Here is a 23063-nt window from a genome sequence, read left to right on the forward strand (position 1 = left end):
GGTGCCAGGAAAGGTGATGGAACAGGTCATCTTGAATGCAATCATGCAGCATATGCGGGACAATCAGGGGGTCAGTACGGGTTCATGAAAGGCCTGATCAACCTCATCTCCTTCTATTTCATCTATATTCATCTAATATGCCAGGGGAAGTTCAGGTTGGAAGGTAGGAGAAATTTATTCTTAGAAAGAGTCGTCAGGCACTGGAATGGGTTGCCCAGGGAGGTGGTAGAGTCACCATCCCTGGGAGTGTTTAATGAAAGGTTGGACATGGTGCTTAGGAACATGAGTTAGTGGGTGATATTGATGGTAGGGTTATGGTTGGACCAGATGATCTTGGAGGTCTTTTCTAACCTTAATATGGTTCTATGACATATACCTACATACACTGCTACTACGATTGTAACCCATCCAGTCATATGGTGAGATACTGAACAGGTGGACATGCTCAAGTACATAAGTCTCTTCCTGCATTCACAGACATGCTCAAGTTTGAACTTGCACAAACATTTTGCTGTCTTTATGGACTTGTCTGATTTGTAAGGATAGGTCTGCACTGTTTACTGAAGCATTAATATGGCATCGGAAACTTTTCAAATTTATTTCCTTTGATAATTATGGTGCCTCTTTACTGTTGAGTTCAATTTTAGACCAATATTCTTCACTGACATTATCAGGGGTCAGTGTATTGTCTTTCTTGGTGGTATTGATGTAGATGTATATCACAAAGTACATAAGTTAAACATGTCCTCTAAAGGCAAATAGTAGAATATTCTGTTTGGAACCCGGGCCACTGATGTTCTTACTGGACAAATGCTGTCATACAACAGTTGGGAAATAAATCAGTGAATAAGCCTTCTCAATGGTAACAAATAGTTCCCTTGTACCAGACAAAGCTTTATATCAATTGTTTAAAAAAGCTCCCCTGCTTCAGAAAATATATATTTAGAGAGTTAATTATACCAAAGGACATAGGAAAATTATTTATGATACCCCTTACAGTCATATTTGGAGGGATTTGAGAGTAAAATGGATAATAAATAATTTTAAGTTGGAAAAGCCAATTTATAGAGATTTACTGTGTTTTGTTCAAATGAACTTTTGATGGTTCAATTAATTTTTGGAGATGTCAACACAGGACTCTCACTGGGATAGGGAAAATCTGCCAGGAATTTTGGTGGATATGTAGTAGCAAGTATAGAAAAGTTGCATTGTTGGAAGAAGCGTGGCCACCAATCTTGTAATGATCTGGTAAGTGACCTCATGAATAACCTTGTAAAAGACCTTGTAAATGTGATCTTTTTTAGGAGATTTGCTCATTCTCTTATCAGTGAAGGTGCCAAGAACATTCAAGGATAGTCAGGGTCAAAATCTTCCAATTTTCTGGAAAGTACTTTCAAAAAGTAAACAAATTCTGTCAAATCAGAATGCTGATTTTCAGTCAGATGTATTTTTATATCTTTGTTAGAAATAACGTGAATAACTTGTACCTTCACTAATAGATAACCTATAATCATAAATCCAAATTCTAAAGGTACTTTTACTTAAACATATTTTCTTCTGAGGTAAATACATTATATTCTACAGTATTTTCAATACAGTGAAAAAGTAGTTGCACTCACTAGTATTTAATTATCCCTCTCTGCTTTCTTTGAAAATTGCTGTTATTTCTATGTTTATTTACAAATATTTAAATATGAGTCTTTGGGTAATACAAGCCTGATACAATTAGCAGAAATTAGTGTTTTATATGTAAACACAGGAAGAGACTAAGGTACTGTAATTGATTAGTACTAACAACAACAACAACAAAAAATGACTTTTTATATTAAAATATGTTTATGATTTGGTTCAAAGTTTAAATTTTACAATTATTCATTTTTAAATAAAAATGAAGTTCACTTATATCTCTACATACTTTTAAATTACCACACTGAGAAAAGACCTGCTATAGGTTATGGAGAAAGAAACTTTGGTCTTCTCTTATTTGCAGGAGAATAGGTTAATTCTTATTCTGACAGTCATAAAGACTAATCTCCTGCTGGAATATTTCCATGAATTAAACATATATCAAATGTCATAGAAGTAATAACTAAGACTCTGTGTGTGTGTGTGTGTGTGTGTGTGTGTATATGAGACAGAGAGAGTTCAAATTTATTTGGATTTTTTTGACTATTCCTAAGAAGTGTGTTTATCTTGTGTTTCTTCATGTGGCATCTGTTAAAGTTGTGGAAGTTAGGAGCGAATATTCTCTTCCTTACTACCAGAAGTCCCAATCCCCAGAGAAAACTGGTTTCAGGAATTTGTTTGGCAGACCATCTGGCAATGTTTTTTGTTGTGGTGGTGGTGGTGGTTTTCGTTTTTTTTTGTTTGTTTTGTGTGTGTGTTTTTGGCCTGGCCTACGCTTTTTCTTATATTCTGGTTTTTGTTTTGTTTTGTTTTGTTTTGTTTTGTTTTGTTTTGGTGAGAAGAGGTGATGTGTTGTGAATTTGTAATATTCTGGGGGACAATATTACCTGGTACTTACCATCTAAATGTCTCTTTCTATGCCACAGTCTGATAACTGATAGCAGATCTTGAGAGCAGGGTCTACCCATACGTGGTACATATAGATGACATTTGTAAGAGAAAACCTAGATCGTAGTGTGCTTTTACAGGAATCACTCATTGCATGACAGGATTGACAGGATTTGTTCTGATTCAGTTCCCAACAGCTGTGAATTTCCAAGTTTTACAGATGAGGCTCTTTTCTTTTTTGATAAATATTTATCTTCTGTGTCACTATAGCCACATATATATGCTCTCTTTAAGTGGAAATTCAGAAGTGATAGATTGTTAGTTTCATTCTTCAAAAGGGTTTGCTATATAAATTTGGAAAATATTCATTTATTTGGATGTTCTTATCCTATTTCAGCTTTCGGATAGCCGGATAGCTAAGTATAATTTCATAACTTCATTTTTTATTTTTTTTTTTTTAGTGAATCCAAATCTCACTTAAGCAAATACATCACTTTGTTTTCAGGTGTTGTTATTTCTATAGATACTGCATTTGGTGTCTTTCTTTGGTTCAGCCTCTGTCTTAAATGTTTTGGTTTAATTTTTTTTCTTCCAGCAGTGCTTTTCAAAATTTTCAAGTTCTTTATAATGTAGGTTGTTGGACACTGAGAAAATTAAGTATATCAAACATCAAAAATCATCAACCTGTATTTCTGCTCTTTTCTCTGTTCTCTTAAATTTTTTTTTGCATCAGCTCTAAAGCTTATTGATTATTGTTGACTGAAGCTAATAATTTCCAGTTCAAGTCGACAGTAAATTTATCAGGCTTTTGAGTTAAGGTGAATATACTGCACAGATCATTAACAAAGTACTTGTTTTCAGTATTCAGTGGAATCAGAGCTTGTTATTTGCATTTATTAGGAACCATTTCCTTGAATGTTCTGCAAACATAACCTGTCCATTGACTGTGATATCAAACAAAAGATTTAGCCCTGAAATTAATGTCAGTTGTAGTAACTGTGCATTTAACCTGTTTAGTGTTTGTTGTATGTATGTATGTCAAATCTGTTTCTTAAAAAATGCCATCTTGATGATATCCACTGCCTACTTAGTTTTACTAGAAATCTAAATAACCTGATATTTCCTGGCATTGTTCTGTGATGCTTTTAACTGTGACAAGTATTCTAAACAATGCAAAATTTTTTTCTTAGGGAAATGAAATATTTCCTTTGTAAAATCTTAATTAGAAAAATGTAATTTTCTGATATCAGAACAAAAACATTGAAATGAGTTGATGGATTTGGAGTTCTTCATTCATCTGATGAAAAGAATACAAGCAAAAATCCTTAAATAAGTACCAAGTAATGTTAAATATTTCTCAGCCACTAGTCTGGGACACTATTTTTGATTCTTGTTCCAGGGATAGTGCCTGTCTAGAAAATATGAAAAGGAGCAAAATTCTAATTTCCCTCATCGCATCTAGATAGAGAGCCTGGATCTTCTGTTGACTTGCTTTCCTCTATTGTCATGGTGAACAGGTGGACATCCTCACTCTAACCAGTCTGTAATCTGTCATGGCCTTTTACCTTTCAACAACAAACAGAAATTTCAGCCCTCCTGGATTAAAAATATTAAGAGGATGGGAATATTAAAATAATATTTTAATAAAATTATTAAGGGACAGGCAGGGATGGGCAAGGATGGGCAGGGCAGGGAAGGGAAAGGGCAGGGAAGGGAAAGGGTGGGGAAAGGGCGGGGAAGGGCAGGGCAAGGAAGGGAAGGGAAGGGAAGGGAAGGGAAGGGAAGGGAAGGGAAGGGAAGGGAAGGGAAGGGAAGGGAAGGGAAGGGAAGGGAAGGGAAGGGAAGGGAAGGGAAGGGAAGGGAAGGGAAGGGAAGGGAAGGGAAGGGAAGGGAAGGGAAGGGAAGGGAAGGGAAGGGAAGGGAAGGGAAGGGAAGGGAAGGGAAGGGAAGGGAAGGGAAGGGAAGGGAAGGGAAGGGAAGGGAAGGGAAGGGAGCAAATGTTGGCCATTATTGCTAACATTGCTGTACTTCTCCTGTGAGAAAATATTAGGTGAATCACAGTGAATTGGTTAGTACATTCACTCACCACAAAGTAGACTGATGTTTACTACCAGAGCATGCGTCAGTACTTCATACTAAGTCATCATTATAGAAGGGAATAGAAATCACATTTGAGTCATGGCTTTCAATGAAGAATCCAACATTGCACTGCATGAATACCACTTAGTATTAACAGAATAAATTGGCTTCTAAGAACTTCAAGGGAAAATGAGAAGGCAAATACTACTTGAATCTCTAAACTTTATGTTCTAAAGGACTCAGGACTTTATCTGATTCTTAGAAGGGTCATTGGGGAATGTGTATTTTAGTGAATGATTAATTAGGCCTGCAGTAAACACAAGAAAAGGAATCTGCAAATAGTTCCAATATCAGCTACTTGTAGGCCACAATTTAAAAAGGTATGTGGGAACACTCATTAATTCAGTATGTAAACAGACATACTAACTTCAGGAAGTTTACAATTGTAGTGGGAACATACTGAGCTCGGCACATCCAAAAATAAGATAAAAATTTGCAGGCAGGCTGAAAATTATAATTCCAAGTTCTTGTTTCTAAGATTCCAATTTGCTTTCCAAATTTTCATTGAAATTTTAAGCAAAACTCTCTGAAATTCCAAAACATTTATTAGAATTGTAGAGGGAAGTTTCAGATGATGCTCACTGAAGTTTGACATTTTTGATTCAATTAATTTTGTTTTCTTTTGTGAAAAGCATTTTTTTTTTTGTCTCTAAGTAATGCCTATTACTCTACAAACAACGTCTTTAGTTTGCCACCAAAAAGAATGTCAATTCCAATAACATCATTCCATCGGCACTACCTATTGTTTTTTTTTTGTTTTGTTTTGTTTTTTCTGAACACAGCTGATCATGTCTATGAATTTAATTATTAAAATTGTTGAAGAAAAGATGTCCGCATCTACTTTATGGATTTTGGGATTTTTTATTATGGTTTTGGATTTTTTATTATTATGTTCTTTTGCATATCTAGTTATGTCCAGGTTTCAATGATTCCAGAGGAAGGAAGGAAGGAAGGAAGGAAGGAAGGGAGGGAGGGAGGGAGGGAGGGAGGAAGGAAGGAAGGAAGGAAGGAAGGAAGGAAGGAAGGAAGGAAGGAAGGAAGGAAGGAAGGAAGGAAGGAAGGAAGGAAGGATTTAGTTGGAACTCTTTTGATGTGACCTCAAATTAGGTTTTTCAGAAATATTTAAATAGCCATGTTTTCAATCAACATGTAGGTTACAGAAAGTCACAGAAAATATTCTCTAAGGACTGCCAAGACATTAGTTAATATAGATCTTTTCCTAAAGCAGCACAATAATATCTGAACTATTAACAGCGGTTTGTCCAATCTGTGCTTAAAATCTTTCAGTGAATGGGTTATACATCCTACTTTGGTTGTGTATGGTAGTGCTTAATTGCCTTTACAGACTAGTCAATCATAAGGAAAGTTTTCTATCTCTCTGGCAGCAGTTTACCTTATTGTTCCACCTTGGAGTAATTTGTCATGGACACAGAGACCTCCACTTCCGTGGTGTCTAAAAGGATGGGGAAGATTCTTAAAAATGGAGAGGAGTCACAAGGGCACCTATGGGAGGCTGGAAGTGAGGAGGGGCCTGCATACACCATGCAGCTGAACACTGAGCCAAGCCTGGTTTTAAATGGCTTCTGGAGCTGTCAGTGCACATGGACCTCATCTCCGTCAGGAGTGCAACCATATGCTAGCATGGCAGTGCAAGTCCAGTGACTGGCACTTTGGCTGTGAACTGGTTCTTCAGACTAATAAAATCCTTTATTAAGAAAATCTGGGGACTTCAGTGCTTCTCATACATTGATTCTCTGAATTCTTATGAGAGACTGTATTGTGCTTGCATATGAACATTCCAGACATGAACAGATTGATAACAGAACTGAAACTGTTCTCTGTAATATATTAACAAGGTACATGGCAAATTCTTATTTTTAAGGAATGAAAGATAATTTTTACTTCTTCAAGTTTTGAAATTGAACTAGGTTTCAAAAACATTTCTCAAAAAATATACTGTACTAAATACATCTACAAAAAATCTTATTTTAGTTGTCCTGGGATTTTATTAGTCCTTTTATTTTCTGTGTATTCCACCACCTTCTTACCTGCTGCTCTTTGTAAGTGTTGATGACTGGATGTGCTGGGGAAAGAACTAATCACGTTAAATAGGAAAGATTTCATCAAAATTTTATCTGAGTATCTTGTTCTAGAAAGAGGATCCTATGCTGTAAGATGTTTTTTTAAAAGCTGTTTTAATCTAGTTTAAATGCTAGAACTATTTATTGCAAAAGCTCCGTTCTCTTGGACATATAAAAAAAATAAAATGTTTATCAGAAGAGCTACAATGACATAACTGTTTTTAGCTAGCAAAATGTAGAAAAGGAATCATAAATGGAAGTGTAGATGAGGAAAAAAGAAATACTTTAATATTTTCACATTCAGATGCTGGAATACTGAATATTGTGAGAACAGAATAAAAGGAGATGGGTTGGAAGAGTTATGAAGAAAATTTATTTCCATGATTTTGACTAATTACTACCAAATTAACTACTTACTACCAAAAGCTAAATGATCCTTTGGCCATTTCATTTAGGTGTTGCTACTAGAAGTTAAACAGAAGAACAGATGGGTGAAGCCACCTAGACAATGCTGAGAGTCAAAGGCAAATTGCAAACCCTGTCTTTTTCTTTGCTAATGAATACTTTATTTTTTAAGCCCCCCCAAATATTTATTTATTTTTTTAATAACCATTACTTAAGCGTTTCAATTTGAACTTCTTCTTACAAACCCTGTTATAATTGGCCTTTGATTTTGAAATGTAATCAATTTAATTTAATTAAACTGATATTTAATTAAATATCAAATGGTTTAATATTTTTATTAAACTGTAGTTAGTTGTTATACTGGTTTATAAGTTCGTTATTGGGTCTGACTGAAGATGAAACTAAAGCTTTGTTTCACTGAGAAAAAAAATCATAAAATTAACAGCACAGACATTTTTGATTATAATATTAGTAGGTAGTAGTAGTACTTATATTTCAACTATAATTGTATTTTTTTATTATATTTTTTGGGGGAAGTTGTCTTGAAGGTGCTAGCATGGTCCCATTACTGTCAATGGGAGAGAAAAAATATTTTTAGAGAATAGAGTCTTTGCAGAAATTGAAGATCATCTAATGGTTAAAAGAACAAACATGGAGAACATAATGGGAGTACATGGAGAACTGAAATGAAAGTCTAGCTTTCATGTGGAAATTAATCCAAATCACTTGGACAGTATGACTTATATTTTGAAAATACATACAGACATGGCACAGCAATAGCACTCATGCACAAAGCAGATTACATATGCAAGTGTATGTATGTGAATATATTTGTTAAGTGTAATAGCATGGCAACATGCAAATTATAAACACCTAAATGAAATACGTTTCATTATTTTCAGATGTTAATTAAAATCTTGGCAATATTTTCTTCTTTGATGTTACATACATAATTGTTTTTTAAAATGGATACTTTTGATAAACTTCCTAGAATTGTGTCTGGCATTTTCAAAGACGCTTTTAGTTTAGTCGGTACCTTGTTCTCTGCTCTAAAAGTTAACATTGCCTTTGTTGTTTAAACACAAAGCATGTTCTATTGTCAGTTACAAGTTCAATTTTAGCCAGTCTGAAATAAAGCATTTTGAATGCTAGAACAAATAGAACTTTCATGACTGAATACATTGAAAACTATCATCTTTAGCTTGTATTTTATCCACCTATAAGCAACTCTATTCATATATCATTATTAGTTGCATAGGGATACTCTTAAAATTTAGGAAATATCAGAAATGAAACTCCCTTGCAATGTTACATCAGTCCCTTTGTGTCCTTTTCAGTTTTAATTATATCTTTAAACCTTTAATCCAAAAATGTGCTTGCAATAATCTTTACAAATATTTACTCACACTTCTCATAATTATTCACTCAGGCATAAAAAGATGGAGCTAAACTGTGTAAGAAGGTGTAACGGAAGGTGTAATTGTCTGGGCTATAGCTTGTCTGGGATATTCAGGTTAATTCACCCACTTATTTTATACTTTAAGCAGGGGAAAATGTATCCCTCTAAAACAATATTCCATTTCTAAAGAGCTTGAGGCTAAACAAGGGCTAATTCAAGAAAGAAATCCTTAGCATATATATAATACTCTTGAATAGAAAATTTTTTCCTAATGAAGCTTAATCCAGTTATATATAAAATATATGTTTGTGTGTGTGTGTTTATGTGTGCATTTATGTGAACTGCGAAAATAGCCATAGAAACTTCTTAGGAGCAAATGAAGAGAGAATTAGTTTATATGAATCATGGCACTCTATGGCCTAAATTAAACGTTGGCACTGATTTTACTGTAAGTTGTATGAACTGGCCAACAGATCACAGATGGCTAATTGAAAGGAAAGCCTTATTTTTGACTGTCATATATATTGAAACACTTACAGAGTTCACAAGCTAGTTTCAACTTAACTCAGGCAGAGGAGACACCACTGTACTAAAATTTTGAAGGGGTACTACAGCCTGCATAAAAGCAAAATGTGAAAAAGATGTTCTTAACAGAAGGATAGTAAAAGAATGTGATAGAATGGCAAACACAATGTGTTAGAATGGGACAGTTTTGGCAAACATGATGGGTACTAACCAAGACTTGCAGGAGACAAAATTAAGACTTGCATCTGACCAAGTACACACTTTTCCAAGGTAGAACCCTCTATTTGTGAATTAAGGGCATACAGTAGCTGAAGTGACATGTAGGCACGGAACTGTGCCCAAGTCTATACACACAGTCTTTCTCTGAGAGTCCTCCTTTTCTCTGAATTTGTTACTCTTGTCACCTGGCACTGTAGACAAGTTTAGGGAAGGAGTACAAAAAGATTTGGAATTAATCTCTAAACAGAAGCAAAAAAAAATCAAAAGTTGTCAAACCACAGAAATCATACTGAATGAATATAAGAGAGATAACATCTCATCTATTGATAAATTCACAAATTAAAACAAAATAAGCTCAAAGATGAAGGATAGAGATCTTTTCTAAAGAAATCTGATCAAATGTAGAGATTTAGGTATTTTGAACATTAATGAAAATTGAAAGTATAGTTCATCCCAATATATTTATTATTGTACTGAGACACTTGCACTGAAGATGCTTGTTTCTATGTTAGCCAACCTTCACTAAGACAAAATGGAGAATAACAAGCCTGATTCACTTGCCTTGCTTTTATTTTTTGTTAAGATGTGTCTATACGAATCGGTCATATTACTCTTTTTCAGTATCTCAAAATACATCAAGATATATATAACCAGTTTGAACAGATAATTTGATGCATAGAAGAAAGTTTCATGTTTTTAATTAAGATTGGATAAAACTGATCATAAATCACTCGCTTCTGTTGTTTAATGTGGGCTAGGAAACCCTTCACTTTGAGAGATGTTTTTCTTCATTTATGTATGTTTCCTTTTTTTGAATTCATTACACTAGGGTAAGATGCATACTTTGCAGACAAAATCTTTAGAAGACGTATAAAAGGTGCAGTTAAGCAATGTAGAAAGTTAATTTTTTGCAGTGGTATGTTTTAATCCCAGACAAACAAAAAATATAGACAATATCAGATGAAGTAGGACAGTAGTCTACTGCTGAAATTAAGATACTCCAGAGAAAGACTGAAACAATCAGAACAGGTTGAGTAGGATAGCATGCTTACAGCCCCTAGCACCAAATAATCACTGAATCACAGAATAACAGAATGGTTGAAGAAATCACAGAATAACAGAATAGAAGGGACCCCTGGAGATCATCTAGTCCACCCACCCAGTTCAAAGCAGAAACAGCAAGAACAGGTTGTTCCTGGCTGTGTCCTGCTGGTGTTCGAATATCTCCAAGGATGGAGACTCCACATCCTGGCTGGGCAACCTGTGCCAGTGTTTGACTGCCCTCACAGTGGAAAAATTTCTCCTTCTGTTGAAGTGGAAGTTTCTGTATTTCATTTTGTGTGCTTTGATTGAGGACCAGTGAGAAAAGTATGACTTCATCAAATCCTTCCTCTCCTTCCCCCCACCAGCAGATATTATTATGCATTGGTAAGATTCCTTGAGCCTTCTCATCTCCAAGCTGAACAGGTCCAGATCTCTCAGATTGTCCTCTTATGTCATATGCTCCAGTCCCTTAACCATCTCCATGACCCTACACTGGACTCATTCCAGTAAGTCCATATCTGCCTTACACTTGCGAAGCCAGCATTGGAGCCAGAGTCCACATGTGGCCTTCAGAGAATCACAGAATCACAGACGGTCAAAGTTGGAAGGAACCTCCAGAGGTCATCTGGTTCAACACCCTTCCCAAGCAGGGACACCTAGAACGGGTTGCCCAGGATCACATTGAAGCAGCTTTTGAAGATGTCCAAACTCCAGTTGTAAGAAGAGGAGAAGGATCACCCTCTTCAATCTGCTGGCAACATTCTTGCTAATGCAGCCGAGGAAGCCTTTGACATTCTTTCCTACAAGGGTGCATTGCATCCTTAACTTCTTGTCCATCAGGACTCACACGACCTTCTTTGCAGAGCTGTTTTCCATTTTTTTGCAGAGCTAGTTGGCCCTCAGCTTGTATCAGTGCCTATGATTATTCCTCCTAAGGTGCAAGGTTTGGCATTTGTCTTTGTTGAACTCCATGAGGTTCCTACTGATCTATTTCTCCAGACTTTCCAGTCCCCTCTGGATGGCAGCATAACCCTCCGGTGTACTAGCCACTGCTCCCAGTTTTGTGCCATCTGCAAAACTGCTGAGGACACTCTCTGTCCCATTGTCCAGATCATTACTAAAGATGCTAAACAGAGTTTGTCACAGGGTTGGCCCCTGGGATACGCTATTAGTGACTTGCCTCAAATTGGACTTCATGCTGCTGATCCCAAACCTTTGAGCCTAGCAGTCCAGCTGGTTTTCAGTCCAGCACACTGTAAATTAGCTTAGCCCATACTTCATCTGTTTGTCATTGAACAATATTATGGGAGGGTATGGAAAGCCTTAATGAAGTCAAGTTGAACAACATCCACTGCTCTTCTCTCATTCACCAAGTCTGTCATTTCATTGTGGACAACTATCAGGTAAGTAAGGCATAGTTTCCCCTTCATAAATCTGTGCTAAATATGTCCCCATCATCTTCTTGTCCTTCTTGTGCCTAGAAATATTGTCCAGAAGAAATTTTCTTAATCACACACTTAGGCAGGGATTAAGGCAAGGCTGACTAGCCTGAGTCCTCCTTCTTTCCCTTCCTAAATTGACATTTGATTTCTTCCAATCTTTCAGTTCCCAAACCCCTTTCAATTGCCATGACATTCCAAAGATAACCAAGAGTGGCATCATAATGAAATTTACCAGCTCCCTCATCGGGACTCATGTAAATATATCAGGCCCCATGGACTTACCTATGTACAATTTGTTTAAGTGCTCCCTAAACTGTTCTTCCTCTACCTTCTTCAGTATAGCTTTGATCCTGATTTTCTCACTTGTCTCAAGGAGCTGGGTTTGCTAAAAGCTGGACTAACAAGTGCAAACCAAGGTAAAGAACACATTGCATACCTAAGCCTTTTCCAAGTCCTTTGTCGCTGGGTCTCCCACCCCTTTTGGGAGCTGGCCTACATTTTCCTTTTTCTGCTTATCTATCTATAGAACTCATTCTTGTTGCTGTTCATATCCCCGTCACATTCAACTCTTGGTGGACAATTCCCACTATCCCTGCATGGTGGAACTGTGTCTTTATATTCCTTCTATGAAGGAATCTTCACCCTATTTCCCCTTCTTGTATTTTTCCTTTTTATATTTAGGTTTTACCAGGAGCTTGTTGCTTTTCCATGCAGGTCTCCTGCCACTTGATTGATTTCCTGCTCATCAAGATATACCATTCTTGAGCTTGTAGGAGGTGGTCCTTGGAAATTACCTGGCTCTACTGAAACAGTCTTCTCTGCAATACCATATCACATAGGAATCTTCCAAGAAAATGCTTGGGCAGGTCATAATGATGTAAAATTCTCCACAGTGATTTTCTTGACAGCCTCCGGATATGAATTCCTATGTTATTTCAGAAGAAAATAATCCTTGCCTGCACCCCAGTGAATAGCATACAGAAATGAGCATTGTTTGGTGGAGAGAGGTTGAAGTTTTGTATAAACTCTGCATACCACGTTACTATTTCTATCCCCCAGCACTATATTAATCCCTAAGAACAGCAATGTTGGGGAAATTTCATCCATAATAGTTACACCAAACTGTGATTAAATTAAGCAAATAAGTATAAATGTATTTGCATTTACTGGACAAATTATTAATTTATATTAGATTATTTTCCTTCACTAGATAACATGTATCATCATTTTTTTTTTCCAACACAGTATATTCAGTGTCCTGTTTGACAATGATCCATGGATGTAGGCTTGATTTAGGCAGTTTAATGTGCAATATGAATTTAGATATGTAACTGTTACTCCTTATTACCCATTGACATGGGCTAGTGGAAAAAAAATAATAAAATACATAGTGAAAAAGAATGGAGTCAGACACTGATCTATATTTATCACGATTGCTATGCAATAACACAGATTAACATGCTACCAACTGCTGACATGTTATTCAAGAAGAACTGGGAATTCAAAAACTATAAATGGACATATAAGACTTTTAAAACCCCACATAAACATTGCTTATGTTCCAGAAGAATAACACAGGTTATACATATGGTAGGAGTCAACGGTTGCCAGACATTGTGGAGGAGAATTGTTACACATCCATCTCATTTGGACACATAATGGAAAGAAATCATTAACATGTTTTATATGTTCATTTGTTAAGGATAATTAACATTTATTCTTTTTTTTTTTTTTTTTTTTTTTTTTTTTTTCCTGGGAAGAAACATAAATTTAAGATATGTGAGCACTAGGACATGACATTGTCAGAATAAATGACTCCACCAAGGGAGTTTTTCAAGCCCAAATGGCAGAATAAGGTATCTCAGAGGCTAATTGAACAATTATAGAAGTACTTAAATCTCTGTATCAAGCCTGTCGAGCAAAGATATGCTATTGGAAATAATCTTCAAGTGGCTTAGCTTTGGAGATGAGATGTCTGGGACAGGGATGCAGACTGGTGTTTTCTTAAAAAGTTGCAATTGTCAGAGAGGGGGTAAATGAAGCAGAACTTTGCCAAATTCAGCTAAGCAAAGCAGCTCCTCCTTCCCATGCAATCAATTTTAGAGTTTGATTGCAGGTGTTTTACAGTTTGCCAGCCCTCCCATTCACACAACAGTTGGTCCAAGTGCTGTGTGAGCTTCCCAGAAATGTGTTTTTGTGGATAAATATGTACTTACATATTGTCTTTGCTAAAAGTGAATTCCTGCTATAAAAAATTAATGGCATATGTTGTATTATTCATTAAGAAAAAGATTTGCCTGGCAATTGTTTCTTTTTAAGTAGGTGATCCATAATGTAAAGAAAACGTCATAAGAATCTAATGGCTGCACAGTCTGATCAAACATTGTTTGGTTTCATAGTTGTATGTTGATTTGTGGTCATGTATTGCCTATTACTTGCATTTTGCATGATTACTTGAGGGAAGAGGCCAACATTTATACTGTGTTACATCTTTATACAATATTATTTTCTCTTTTGGCTTAAATTATATATGTATATCATGCATTGTCATGCACAAGCTGGAAACATTTTAAATTCTTGAACATCTCAGACACATCTCTAGAGTTTACACATTAGAAATGACATGCTCCCACAGAAAAATACTTACATAGTCACCTGAATTTGTCTGTTATTATGTAAGAAAACAAACAAACAAACAAAATAAACACAATCAACCAACCAAAAACACTGTATAGGTGAAAGACTGAAAGACTGTAGTTATGTAATTTTGGAAAGGAGAACAAGGAAGAATGATTGTTTAAATGTTTATTGCAACCTGTTTTAGTATGATGTTGTCCTTCTCTCTTCTCTTACACAGAAGAAGGAAAATGTTTATTTCCTAGTGTATTCTCATCAGCAAATAATGGAAAAAAATAAATGTTCATTAACAGAGTTTTATTTAACATATTCATGTTTATATGTTTATATATTTATAAATAAACGTGTTTATATATTTATATATAATATATATTATATTCACATATATATTTATAGATATATAAAATACATATTTATCATATTCATGTATATGACATCCCAGGAAATATTTCTAACTGAATAGTATTTTTCTTTCAATGTATGTCCTCAGGGATCATCTGTCAGATTGACTACTCACTTTGGCCTACTTTTAATGCAGAACTATCTAATTTCATTGCCTGTAATAGTATTTTCTGTTCACATGAACTCTTCTCTTGCTGTTAGAGATCATATAGGTAATTTCTAGATTGGGAATCTGAAATGTGAAAATGATCAAAAGTCCAAAGTAGATACTTTGAAGCAATGGATGCTGAAATTTAGTAAGTAAATCTTGGAGACAAATGTTTTTAAGTAGCTAATTGGAAAAAAAAATTATTCCAAAGATAGAGGACATATTACTTCAGGTAGTTGAAACAATATTTCATTGCTTCTACCTTAAATTTGTATTTTTGGTATTTCCTGTGAATTCATTTGAATTTCTTTGATGTATTTGCAAATTTTGTTTGATAAAACACTCATGTTAAGGTGTACATGTTACAATGACAACACTGTTTTCAGTCGATCTAGATGATCTGCACTGTACCTAGGCACCATCTTGTGAAGTTTTAGATCTCTCAGTAGCTTCAGAAAATCTTAGCAATAATAAACTTTTCCAAATCAATTCTAGCATATGAAATGGCTTTACTGCCCTTCTGCCTCCATTAGAGTTGTCTTAAAATAATTAAAATAATTATAAAAAAATAATTAAAATAATACATGTGAAAGCTATGATGAAAGTGTTTTGCTAAAAACAAAGTGTTTTTTATTTTATGCTTGTGTTTTTCATTTTATTTTATTTAACTTGAAAGTCTGCAGACTAGCTAGTCCTTCAGCTTGAAATTTTAGTAATTTTTCCTAAATTAAGGAAAATCCATTGCAGAAAGTTTTGATTATTTTAATTGCAAGATTCCCATGTAAGTGCAAAAGGGAAAATTCAATGCACTAGGGACTCTACGTAGATAAAAATAAAATATAAAATTTATGTAAGTGCATATGTCATGCATATTTGTAACTAGATAGTATTTCCCCTCCCTCTCCCCCCCAAATATATATATTCAACATCCATAATGTATGGGATTGTATAAATAAATATATATGCATATACATACATGCATACGCACATACATTATACATGCATTCAATAGATTCTTTTAAAATTGATGAATAGAAAGCATGAGATGCAAGCTTCCTTTAATTAAACTTGCTGTTTTCTGCTTTTGGCTAAAAATGAAGATGTTATATAGAAAACAGTTAGGTGTGTGCAGAGCCATAGAAATTCAGTAAGTCGTAGTTCACTTGGGAGGTGTGGAAGGCAGGGAAAATGGAAACCATGGCGTCCTTTCCTAGTTCCAACAGCAATGCTGGTTTAAAGAGCTCCTTCCTTTCCTTGTCTCAGGGCGTTTATTTCTTCTCCTGTGTCACAGTTCAGTTCCTATGCCACCTACTTTTTACTTAACTGAGGCAAAGCCGTTGTCCAAGAAATGAGGCAAATCATGAGTACCACTGTGCTACTTACACCTGACTGTCTTTCTGTAAGCATCAGGGAGATGTGCTGTCTCCAGAAATGTCAGGATTTCGAATCACCATAAATGTCTGACCAACAAGCAAGAATAAAAACTAAGGAAAATACAGCTATTGACCATGTTTTGGACTCATGGAAAAGTCCATGTATATTCAAAGGAATACCAATTACAGTCTGCACTTTAATATCTTGCATTTTAGCATATCTCCCCGAATATGAATAATTAGAGCACAGTGGCTTTTTAAGCCTGTGGTACTGTGACTGGCTCTGCTTGGCATCAGAACTTCACCTGTACTCTGCATTTTTTTTTTTTTTTCTTAATTATATTAAATTATTTATTTTCTGAAAATCTTTCATCCCCTGTCAATATTTGGTGCTTTTATCTTGAGAAAGTGGTAATCTAGGCATGTCCAACTATGCCCAACATACTGAATGCTTCTTTAGTCTAGAGAACACATATAATAGAAAGGAAGGAGAACATATTTAGAGTGTTTTCTCTTAGCTTAGCTAGTAGACTTGAATGCACAGTTGATAAAACAGATTAACAAACTGTGTTTACTACAGTGTTTACACAACCAATGTGAGCTGTTGACATTTAACTACATAGGCATTTAAAATTTGCCTAAAAAAATGGACAACTCACAGACTACATTTGCAACAACTGTTTTTGGCTGAGAGCTGTTGTAGTTAATATGAAATGACTATAGCAATTCTATTCATTTCTGGATTCTGAATCAAAAGTAATTCTTATTCTTCATGGTTATTTTACACTAGGAAAAATATATTTCTCTGTTTGCATAGAAAAAAAAAAAAGTTGGAAAAAAGAAAGGAGATGGAAAACATTCAAAAATAAGTGTAATTTTCCTCCAGTTTGTTACACCTTTACAGCCTAAGGGGGCAGGCTTGAGGAACTGAGCATCTCAACCCCTTTAGCATGCTTGTGATTTGCACTTCTCAGCTGTCATTCTTCAACTCATGTTAGAACCATACAGACAGTTACTGTTCTTCTGAGCCACCTGAGAATAACACCTTGATGATAAACCTGCAATTTAAAAGAGATCTATTTTTTTTTTTTTCATCAGCATATAAGTCTATGTGTTTGTACTGCATATCGTCATTTGGTTTAGTCCACAATTTGCTAGGAGTTGGTCAAATCCATTGATTTGAAACCTCAAAATATACTCACAAGTCCTAACTGCATAACAAGAAACAGTTTTTCCACCAATATTTCCTTCCTGTCTTTGATATAATTCTTTAAGTAGTAATATTCCTGAGATTTTTTTCCTAACATGACAGACATTCAAATTAAAAAGTAGAGCCTGTTCTGGTGGTGGATCAACCTATGGACTGTATGTCATTGCAACTCCCATTATCTTAAACATCTTCTCTATGGAGAGCTGCTAAATTTTTCAGAGCTACTTTTTATTTCACTGTTCTCTTCAAACTAGCATCATATCCTTAAACGATCTTTCCTGGATCATTTGTTCTACTTTTAGAAAAATGCTGCCACAAAGAGAATGCTTTCTAAAAAGGTACTGATGGAAGTTTCTGTTTTGTTTTTCCTCAAATATCTTTTCTGGCAAATATGGAAAAAAAAAAAAAGTTCATATTCTATTTTTACAGATATTATTGTGTCTGTTCAATTTACAAACCACAAAGGGCAGACATCAAAGGCTACACCCAGTACAGAAGAAAAACACTAATCAGAACAGGTTTTGTTTCATTCTCATATAGTTTTCTCTATTTACATATTGGTAAGAGGCCTCTGCTTGAGTGTATCTTTCTGATTTGATCTTAAAATCTGTTTCTCTAAAAACAAAATAAGACTCTTATTTGGTTTACTTTTTAAATTTTTCTCTTATTTACTCTTCTCTAAAATGCTATCAGTAGTGTAATAGAGTGATAAAACTGTGTTGTTTTAAATGTAAATGCTTACATGACAAGCTTCTTGTGAAATTTCCAGTCAATACATCTTACCTTGTTAGACTTCTACACGGCTGATTTCTGCAACTATGATGATTAACACAGTTCCCTCTTATAGCCAATGGAGTGAAGCAAACTTTTCTTTTGTGCAATTATAATTGTTCTGTCTCTGTTAGGATGGAATAAATTGACAGAAGAATAAGATCAATTTTACTTCAATATGTATTTTCTCTGATACAGTCTTGCTTCTTACTGCTTTACCTCTTTGATTATTACATTTTCCAGAAAAAATTGATCTTGTTAAAAATGTTACAATGTTTTTCAATCATAGCTCAGGAGCCAATTAAATCTGACACAAAGTAGGTGATTATCATCACCTCTATTGTCCACCAAGAGCTAGTACAGAGGTGCATGTCTTTATGCTAATCACATATTTATGTGAAGAGTATTCCTTGTTTTTGATGTTGAAATAAATAATATGTTTCAATGGATGGGGACAATTTATACTGAATTATAGATGGCTGTAAACTAGAGAGAGAAGTTTTACTTCTGACTCTAGGAACTGTCAATAGGCAAGTACAGTGAAGACACTGGAGCGTTCACACAGGTGATATTGTTCCTTGTTTAGTGGAAAGACAGCCACCAGCTGACCTCCAGGAAAAAAAAAATATGTTTAAGAGTTTAAGTTGATTAGCTTTTGAGAGAATGAATTGAATGCGAATGGGATCACTAGGGGGAAATAAGATTATTCCTAGAAAGCTATCATGGTTTACTAGAGAAAAAAAAAATGTTGCTGGATAGTGTCTGAGAGATGATTCAGTTAAATACACAGCCAGCTGTGTTTAAAAGAAGGAAAATAAACTACAAAATGCTGTTTTTATGTGAGCAGGTTGAATATGATGTTATTTCTCATATTCATATGTGTCTTATATAAACATCTGTAACTGCCGTTATTCTTTGTTTATTACCAAAACAAAACAAATTCCCAAAGTTATCTTCTAATGCAAAGGGATAAATAACTAATCTCTCTTTTGAAGCAAGAGCATGTCTGAGTAGCTAAGAGACTATAGGGCTTGTTCTCACAGTTAAAGACATGTTAATGTTACTGCTTCCTTAACAACACCAGGTTAAGCTTTAAATACTGTTTTAGATAAGTCATACCATACAACTGTGACAGAACCAGAAAGGAAGAAGTCAGGCCCCCTGGGGACTCCAAAACAATAAACAAAAGTGAGGAACTGGTTCATAAAGTTAAATCATTTTTAAGTGTGTATGTAATTAGTTAGAATAATTGAATTCTAACTAATTGGAGAATTGAATAATCGATTCAATTACAGAATTTTGTTGTTTCATTTCATCAAAGCCCTAAAGTTAGCCAGCATGGTGAAATACTCATTGGGCAGGTACAACAGCCGTGATCCCACTAAATGCCACAGACGCTGTGCTGGCAATTTGATCAATAAGGCAATTTGATCAATAAGGAGGAACACACTTGAAGTGTGAGGGTAGGTGGAGCTTTACAGCAGACCATGGAGAGATGTGCTTGAAGCTAAACATTAGTAGCTTTGGAGCCACTAATAGGTGTTAGCGGAGAGGAACTGAGAGACAGAACTTGCAGTTCCTCTTCTTGACACTTTGGTGCTGTTATTTGAGAAACAAAATTTGCCTTCTGATGATGTGATATATTGCATTCAGGTTCAAGACACAGACATATCAAGCTACATTCCAGTGAGCATAAAAAAGGACTGATTCCAACAGTACACATGGCAACTAATCATTATAGTTTTAGGATCTATTTGATATTAGGCCAAGTCAGGCTTTCAATGAATTTTTGTATTTTTCTCTGTTGTCTATCTAATGAATCAGGCAGGAGATATGAATTTTAAATATAATAATCACAAGCCTACAATATTTGTTAAATGATACAAAATATATGCATGGCAGACGTAAATGTTCAGAATTGCATACAACGACTTGAATGCGTACATTTGTACAAAACTTTAAGAAAGGAAAATTTCAGCGAGGGAATACAATGATAAGGTACTGGAAAATAACAAAGGTTTCTAAGAATGCTGTTGTTGATACTTCTGGTAGCCATGCTGCAGAAAATTGATCAAAAGGATAAAGGACAAAGTCTCTGCACTACGTAAATTATGCAAAAAATGTGAACGAATAATTTACTTCATTAGAGACAAAGAAAAATCAAGATCCTCATGAAAATATAATTCAATATTACAAGTGATATTACCATAATATTACCAATAATTCATATTTTGAATGTGGATGTTAACAGTCATTTTGTTCCGTTCTTTTACAACTCAGCATAAGCCAATCCAGCTGTGGCCAAACAATCCTCTCTCTGCCCTTGGCTGCATGTTCCCTATTCTCTCCTTGTGTTGGCTAAGGCTGCTGTAGAGCCACTTGGCTTTCCTCTTTCTTGGTGACTGGCAGTGGGGCTTTGCTGGTGTGAAGGTTTTTTAAACTCTGAGTGAACAGAAATGGTATAGCTATTACTAATCCTTGAACCTGGAAAGAAACCGTATGCACAGTGTTATAATCCAAAACTTATTATTGCACTATAAACTAAAGCTAACCTAAGCCAAACCTAGGTAATTGCTATCATAGCAAAAAAAAAAGCTAAAACGAGCTTAGGACATAGGCAAACCCATATAAATCTGGATCTCCTACAATGTCAGGTTAGCACAAAGCCTGTGACCTTCTACTTGTAATGGAAAAATACCATGCTTACTGGACTAAACCAGCTCTACCTCTTTCAATGTTCCTCCCACCAAGTCTGTCCAGCTCAGGAAGCTCCTGTCCAGTCTGAGCTCTGCATAGCATGCAATGCATTTCTGCAGCTCTTTAGCTCCAAGAAAACATTGTTCATGACCTCAGAGTGACTGGAAGATTGGCTACTACTCTGGGATATACTGCCTGAATTGCCTATAGGTCCTGGAGCTCAGAGAGTACCTAAAGGAGTTGTGTCAGAACTCACATGAGCTTGTGAACAAATGTCATGCATACAATTTACTGTCTGTCTGAATTCTGCTGAACTTTATTTCTGCTGATGCAGTTCTACCAGTCAGGGACTTTTGCAATTGGAGATGGCCAAGTCCTGCCATAGCAATGGATGTTATGGATCCTAATAAGCAGATGTTGGAACACTACATAAAGTTTTTGGTTTATGGGGAAAAGTAGAGCTATGAAATCTACTGTGAATGCAGGAAACAGTTACATTCTAAATCATGATTTTTCTTTGCCAACCTGTTTTTTTGTTTATGTTTGTTTGCTTTTTGAAAAAGCTGAAGTATCTCAGGCCTCTTGACCCAGTGGCTGTTTCTTTTTTTTTTTTCTTTTTTTTTTTTTTTTTCCCTGATAAGGTCATATCCAGCAATACCTTATGTTCATAGCAGTAATCTTCCTTTGATTCTGTGTTTCCTTTTTTGAAAGAACATGTGGTAGGAATTTCTTCTTAAGTAAGGAATAGTAATCTACATTATATTCAAAGACCACAACAAAATACTTGAATGCTTCTATTTTTCCTGTTGTATTTATACAACATAGGAAGAATTACCTTTTTTAATGTGCTATAAATCTGAGGTTTGGGGCTCACATTTGTAGTTAGGTCTCTTAGGGACTGCAACCCATATAAAAACACATTGATTTCAAGAGATTTACATCTGGCACCTGCAAGTCAAAGAGTAAGCCTGCTGTTAATGACTATCTAATGTTATAACTGTTTTCATTTTGGTTTAGGAAGATTAAGAACAGAAGGAAGATATTATACTGGGTTTTGAGGACACAAAATTCACATAAGGATTAGAACTTGTAACAGCCTCTGCATGTCATTGTGAGCAATTAATTAAATATTCATTTTATGAAGGAAATAAATGACTAATAGAGGAAGCATCACTCTGAGTGAAGTGAAAATTGTTTGTTTACCATGCAGTAATCTGACATACCTTGTTCAAGTGGTAGGTAACCTATTTGCCAGTAGTTACTCATATGACTGCTTCTCCCTTTGCTGAAAAAAAAGAAACAAAAAGTGCAAATTATAATGAATCTTCTATATTTCCCTTCATGGTGAATCTTAAAAAAAATAAAAATAAAAATAAAAAAATAGTATGATGCATAACTTGTAGACAACTATGACATTTAAAGTAGTTATTTAAATTTGAGAAAGATGGAAAAAAAAATTGGCTTTGTTGTCTGTAATGTCATCAGTATCGAGCTCTGCTGGATTTCTGAGAGAAATCAGATGGTCAGATAGCAAAAAACATACTATTGTTTGTACGAGGGTGTTATCCTGGGGACATCCAAGAACAGAGCTCCACTGTGCTAAGCGGTATAAAATGGAGTAACTGACATCATCTGCCCCAACAGGGACACCAGCAGTTCCTCAACAATGGGAATTCAGTGGGGACAGCTAAAACTGTACAGGGCAAGGGCACTAGATCAGACCTTAGAGCTTGCTCCAGGCTGGAGAATATGTCCTCCTGGTAAAAGGAGGCACTAGGCAAAACTACTAGCTCAAGATAAGAGCTGCATCTATTGACAACATGGATACCTAGTGGAAAAATCTGAATCTTGATCTATAGCTGTAAATGTTACGTCACATTTTTGAAGCAAGATTCAGGGTCAAAATTGATACCAAGTTGTATGGCAGTGACAGCAGAACATGAAGTAGAGATTCTTGGTTTATGAAATAATATTATGATTAAATATTTAAAAGATGATGGAGGAAAAAAATACTTTAAATCCCACTAAAATTATTTTTAATATGGGAATAAGAGAAC

The 23063-nt window shown here is 35.2% G+C and overlaps 1 long non-coding RNA gene across 1 annotated transcript; it reads right to left on the bottom strand.

Annotated features, from left to right (window-relative positions):
• Positions 1-16461: 16461 nt before the first annotated feature.
• LOC137850272 (uncharacterized) lies at positions 16462-22335 on the bottom strand. Its single transcript, XR_011092421.1, has 3 exons — positions 22230-22335; positions 18322-18436; positions 16462-17386 (listed from the first exon to the last, which is right to left on the bottom strand). It is a non-coding gene; the product is annotated as an uncharacterized lncRNA (long non-coding RNA).
• Positions 22336-23063: the final 728 nt, after the last annotated feature.

Source organism: Anas acuta, chromosome 1, assembly GCF_963932015.1.
Source record: "Anas acuta chromosome 1, bAnaAcu1.1, whole genome shotgun sequence".
Lineage (NCBI taxonomy): Eukaryota > Metazoa > Chordata > Aves > Anseriformes > Anatidae > Anas > Anas acuta.